The following is a 6,965-nucleotide window of genomic DNA, read 5'->3' on the forward strand; positions in this document are numbered from 1 at the left end:
ACTTATTATAGAATGGGATAATTATGGAATACTCAGTTTGAAAAAGACCTCAAGATCAACCTCTTCCTCAAAACACAGTGAATTCCAAAGTGAAACTGGGTTGCCCAAGAACTTAACAAATTACAATATCTGCAAGGATGGAGACTCCACAACTTCTCCAGGCAATCTATTCCAGTGCTTAAACACCCTCCCCTCCCTGTGAAATAAAACTACTTCATACCTAGGAAATTTTACTAATGCCTTTGAATTCCTATGCAGAAACTTGTATCCATTACATCTTGCCCTTTTTCTATGCATTTCTAATTCCATCCTCTCTCTGTCTCTCCTAGAGGTAGTGGAAGACTGCAGTTAGATCCTCCCTTAGCCTTAATTTGTCCTGTTTAAAGAAGCACAGTGCTCTCAACTTTTCCTTGCACTTCCTTAATTGTCCTATGCTGCATTTCTCTAACCATCTTACTCACTCCCTGCTGAACTACTCCAGTTTATTCCTCTTTCTCTTGCACAGCAGGTGTCAATTGAACAAGCTCTCTACATGGGGTCTTAGAAGAAATGAACAGAGGGGAATAACCACTTGACCTGCTGGCTACAGACTTGACAAGGCTGCCCAGTATGCAACTGGCTTTCGTTGCCCTGAGCATGGTCCTGCTGACTCATGATCACCTCGCTGCCCACTAGGACCCCCAGGTCTCTCGGCAGCATCACTTTCTAGACAGTTGGCCCCCAGCCTGTACTAACCTATCTTGGCAGAACACTGCCTTTGTATTGTGAACACTATGAGGACTCTACCAGCCCATTCCTCCTATTTGTTGAGGTGCCTCTGTATGGAAGCTCTGCTCCAGTCTAGCATATCAACTGCTCTCCTTCCACACGCACAATTTTGCATTATTTGTGAACCTGCTGAGGGTGCGGGTTGCCCCTGTAGGCTGATGTGTTGGAACAGGCTGCCCTGGGAACCGGTTAAGTCATCATCCCTAGAGGTACTTAAAAACATGTAGAAGTGTTGCTTAGGAACATGGTTTAGTGGGGGACTTGGCAGTGCTGGGTTAACTGTGGGATATGATGATCTTATAAGTCTTTCCCAAACTAAATGATTCTATAATTCTATAAACCTATGAAGATGTTGAACACTATCATCCCCAATACTGATTGCTGAGGAAGATCACTTGTAGTTACCTGCCAGTTTCATTCCAAACCATACAGGAGTCTCTTTGAGCAAACAGTCCAATTTTTCAAAACTACCCAATTCATGCCTCACCAGTTTAGCTGCAAAGATGGTTTGGGAGACCATGTCAGAAGCCTTGTCAAGGTAAACAACATTCACGGCTATTCCTTCACAACAGAACACTCATTTCATTCTAGAAAGTAATGAATTGGTTAGGCATCATTTATCCTGGTAAACCACTGCTGTTCTCAATTACCTTCTGGCTCTTCAAATAGCTGGGAAGCTTCCAACATGACTTCCTTCATAATGTCTTCAAGGACTGAGAGATGCTACCAAGCCTGTAGTTCATAGTTCCCCTTCTTGCATTTTTGTAGAACCTCATTAATTTAGCAAACCTATGGAACAATTGATGGAATGCAAAATAGAAGCAATTAGCATGAAAAACAGCCCAGTGGAACAAGAAACTACAAAATCCTTACAATGATTCCTGTGTCTGATTCGGCAGCAGAGGGAGGAAGAATTCTGAATATCCTGAGCTGACACCTGCTGTGTGGATTTTCCACTCAGAATGCTATTTGAAGCCAAAGTACACAATTATTGAAACAGACATATTAACTGCCAGATCTTTTCCATGGTGTCATACAGGAGGACCCTATAATCAAGCATTTATCGGATTAGAACAGAAACAAGGTGTCCTGGGGTGACATTATGAAGCCGCTTTATTCCTTTACCGCCCGCTCAATGCCCAAGGACGCTGTGCCTTTAGGATGGACCCAGGGGCGGGGCCGGAGCCACGGACCCGAGGGGGCGGTTGAACGGCTCAGCCCAAAGGCAGGGCTCAGGAGCGAGTGTGCTGGGAGCGCTGTGCTGCTTTTCTGCGATTCCTTTGTGTTCCAGCTAGCTGGGAAAAGGTTCTGTTGGTTTCTCTCTTGTTCTTTTTTCCCTTCCCTTCCTCTTGCCTCACTGCCTCCCTTCCCTCCTAGCCAGTCTGGGGAGACTGCAGGGGCAGCCCTGGCGGGCCCACGGGGTGGCCCCAGCTGGTCGGAGCCTGCGTGTCTGTTGGCTCTTCGGGAATTTGTTGTATTTTGAGGGGGTTTTTATCCTGTTCTACCCTGTTTTGTTCGTGTGTTAATAAACAGTTTGGTTTCTTTTCCCCACTCACTCCTTGTGACCCATTTGTCTCATTGGCAGAGGAAAAGGGGAGGAACACTGCCCTTTTTGCTTATTCAACTTCTCTTGTAGACTTAAAGATGCTTCTCTAAAATCTCTCTCATGTTCATAAAAAAAGTCAGGAAATTAAATATTTAAAGTTGCAGAAAGGAAACTGGATTCTCATCTCAGAGGATGATCTCTTTTTCTTTCAGAAGTCCAGCTCCTATTAAATAACAGAATAACTCCTACTGCTTTCAGTATGTGTTAGACTAAGCCACTGATTGCACTGAGTACATGACTAACATGAAGGAAGAGTAGAGGCCAGCACATATTCAATCTGAAGTTGTTTTTACAGAGCCAGAAAAAACAACTTTCCTGTAGAAAACAACCTGGAATTCAAAGTTAACAATTTTTTGACAATCAAAACCATCTGTATTACTTGGAGGACACATAAGCACAGTTTAGAGATAGAAATAACTGGAAAACACTATAGTTTTCACCTCAGTAAATTAAAGATGTTTATTTTAGCATAAACATGAGTGCAGTGAAATATTTTCTGGAAATTTTGAAGTACATACAAAACCCTCATTCAGAGCCAAACTACACTCAAGAGCTTTGAGTGTGTCTGCCTCTCCACATTACACTTCTGTCTCAGAATTCACACAGCATTTGACACCTTTGGTTTCTTTGCTACAGATCTTTACTAGGCATTTCAGCCACCTTTAGTTTATGAACCACTTTTTCTCTTAGACCCCTTGCAGGGGTATCAATATTAAAGAATCAAAAATTCAGAAATGGTTGGCCAGGGAGTGACTGTTCCTTTCACAGGCTAATTCTCATGAGTCTAATCTAGATAATTTAAAAAAAAAAAAAAAAAAATCAGTAACATGTACAAAATGAGTCACAATTTAGTACAGAGCATGACATTTAAAATAACATGGGTCACCAAGGAGCCAAATATTATTGACTTTCCATGACATTTATTCTTTCCAATGCCCAAGTTGATTTAGACAGTGCGGCTTAGTAATCTTTGTAATGTAGTACCCTTTCTTCCCCACAAATCCCTTTGTAACTTGGATGGGATTAATGAATGCTATTTTGAAGTATTGTGCATGAATATTATGGCATTCTTGTGCTACATCTAATCAGGTTAACACCTGTGTAGTTTACATCTGCTTCTATGAGTTTATGAGAGTTTATATGTATATTTTATGGTACAAAACTAACAAACGAAAACTAGATTTTTAGCAGCTGTCTGGAGCAGTTACTGCCCTAACATTGCCTTAGGCAGTGTCACTGCCCTAGAGCTGCATGTTGCCATTGCTCAGCTGGAAATTACTCCCTTTGCGTTAGAGCCAAGAAGAGAGAATATGTGAGTCTGCATTTCCTCAGGACAAGGTCAAAGCTTACCTTAAACCATGCCCATCTTGGCTGGGGCTACAGTGGCTGATTTTGCACCACACTGCAAACGTAGCAATCTGATGCTCTGCATGAGCCATGCTAACTTCTATCTGAAGAGTGAGTCTGTCCCTTTACCCACCTTCTGGATAGCAGGTCTACCCACACTTCGTCAGCATCTACACAGACTCAGCACAAATTCAAACAGGACTTCAACTGTGCCCTTTTAGCTCATAACAAAATTGCAGGTTTTGGTAAAAAAATTCATACTAAAATTTTAAAAAAGCAGGTAGAGCTGTTCTTATGCAGAAGCTAACATTTCAAAAAGTAGAATGATAATTACTTGTAAATAGCTCCTTTAAAACAAACAAACTTATGTCTGCTATAGAAAAGCAGGCTGTGTACATACCATGTACCATTACAATTTTTACCTGTTAGTTATCATATAGTTAGAACAAGTCCCTTTCCCTACTGTGGAAAGATTCCAAAACCCTACAGATCATAGCTCTGCACAATTTTCAGCTATTTAAAATAAGGCAGAACTGTTCAGTGTTATTAACTCACAGCAAAAGTGTTTTTCATTCCCATTACACTGGTGTAGGCAACCAACATCACAAGCCATGCTGCAAAGTTGCAGAACAAAATGAGGATATCTGTAATGCTGGATTTCAAAGTAAGACCTGAAGTATCACTGAACAAGTGACGTGGAAGTTCAGGTAATGGTTCACATTCATGGTTGCAGGAAGAATGTCTCAGTTCTCAATCATTTACAGAGGTTTGTTCCTATCCCTTGCCACAGGCTGCTGCCCCCAAACCTTTGCTAGTAGAAGAAACAAACAAATGTTTTTACTTCAATGCAAAGCTGGCTGTCTCAGCTGACTTTTCTGGGAGATGGTCTGAGAACACCTGCACAGTGCAGAGCATTGGACACAGTGCTGCCATTACCAGGGACTGTAGGGATGACTTTAATTCATAGAATCATAGAATATGCTGAGTTGGAAGGGACCCACAAGGATCATCAAGTCCAACTCCTGGCCCTAGACAGGGCACCCCAAGAATCACACCACGGGCCTGAGAGCATTGTCCAAATGCTTCTTTCAACTCTGTCAGGCTTGGTGCTGTTACCACTTCCCTGGGGAGCCTGTTCCAGTGCCCAACCACTCTCTGGGTGAAAAACATTTTCCTGATATCCAATCCTAAACCTCCCTTGCCCCGGCTTCATGCCATTTCCTCGAGTCCTGTCACTGTCACCACAGAGCAGAGATCAGTACCTGCCCCTCTGCTTCCCCTCACAAGGAAGTTGCAGACTGCAATGAGGCCTCCCCTCAGTCTCTTCCCAGCTGAACAGACCAAGTGACCTCAGCCACTCCTCACATGGCTTCATCTCAGGGCCCTTCAGCATCCTTGCGGCCCTCTTTTGCACACTCCATAATAGCTCAATGCCTTTTTTATACTGTGGTGCCCAAAACTGCAGCTTGACCAAATTACCAATTCCAGCCAGCCATAGCACTGCATTCTTGTCTATTCTCTATCTGACCTGAGAATACACACAGCATTTTGCCTACAACGCTGCCAAGTTTTATAAATACAAATTTCATTAAAGAAAGATTCCTAAATTAAATATGACAACTACAGCTTCTGTGGAGAAGGAAAGCCCGCAAAACATTTAAAACAGCAACAAAGCTTTTAAAGCAATTTCACATTAGAACTCAAGTCAAGTGAAAGAAAAATAAGCTGACTAAGCCATACACTTCTCTGTAATGGCTGAATTGCTTTCAAGTGAACTCTTCATGACAGCATTTGACATAACTAGGAAGCTCTGCATTTTAATTCAACATTCAGGACTTGAATAAATATCAAAAGGTGTCTATCTATTTATTTTATATAATTGCTAAAATTTATATGAAAGAGGTAGAATATTAATTTAGGTTCCAGCTTGCTTACTGTAAAAGTGCTGAGAGACTCTGTTGCCATTTAACAATCAAGAAGTAACTCCACACAGATTCTGACAGTGAGCACAATGATGTTGCTGGATTTGTTGTTGTTGTTACATAATACACAGAGACCTCCATTTTTATTAAACAAGTTGGAAAATTTCTCACTGAAATTTTTCCATTGCATTTCCAAAATGGAACAAATACTGTCTAATTTTATATAAAAATAAGTATTGTCACTAGACTTCATAAATGTTACGCTGCTTTATAATTTCTTTATTTAAGAAATAGGACAGGGAGAGGAATTTTTCAGTGACCTCAACCTTTGTGTTTATTTATAACTAATGATTTTAGAACTTAGATTTTAGGTGTCTTTCACGGACTACAAAGAACACAACACTACTGGGTCACATATAACATTCTTCTGTTGTAAGATATCACTCGAACCATTAACAAAATCAATTAACACAAAGCCAGATCAGAACCTTGTGAAAAACTGAGTGTGGGTCTGTTAGAAGTCAAATAAATCACTCAGGACATAATTTTTGTGGACAAAATAAGAATGTAGAATATTTTTCTTCTTATCCAATACATTCCATGGAAATAAAAGAAACTTAGTGGCTTTGTGAAATGTTTTAAGACAACCAGCATCACATAGGCAAAATGAACTTTAGTTCTAGGCATACAGTTGTTGGGGTTCCTCCCCCCTGCCATGTGGTCCTGGGAGAGGGGCCCCGGGGTAGAGGCAGGGCCTATGGGGTTTCCCTACTCCCTGGTCAACCTTGTTCCCCATTGGTTGTTTTGTGCTCCCCTGCCTGGGAAGGACCCTCTGGTCCCATGATTGTTCTTGGCCAAGTCACCAACCACACAGCTGGAAAAATAAATGTCTCTGAAAATATCTACCAAGAATTGGTCCATATATTCTTTTCCAGGGGCCTTGTTGTCTGATACACATGTTGCAAGAATCCCCACTGCAACACACAGTAAGTCAGAACACCAAGAGAACACCAAGAGAAAGACCTGGATTTTTGGGAGCCACCTCAAAAGCACAGGACACTAATGGTAAATGTTACGTTTCAATAGGTTACAATATGGCAAGATCTATGGTTTTTCCTGAGACCAGCGGAAGGGAAGCCTTCTTGCCCTTGAAATCACTACTGCAGTGCATCAAGGAGAGAAGCATACAGTGAAGAGTATGGAGGAGAGAGATGCACCAAAACCAGCTTTCCAAAGTCCTATTCTTGTGAATGGGTCATAAGATTTCAGTCTACAAAGAATCTTAAAGGAACTATGCTTTATAACATCTCAGCTGAAAGAGA

This window comes from Corvus hawaiiensis, chromosome 5, assembly GCF_020740725.1.
Source record: "Corvus hawaiiensis isolate bCorHaw1 chromosome 5, bCorHaw1.pri.cur, whole genome shotgun sequence".
In the NCBI taxonomy this organism is placed as follows: domain Eukaryota; kingdom Metazoa; phylum Chordata; class Aves; order Passeriformes; family Corvidae; genus Corvus; species Corvus hawaiiensis.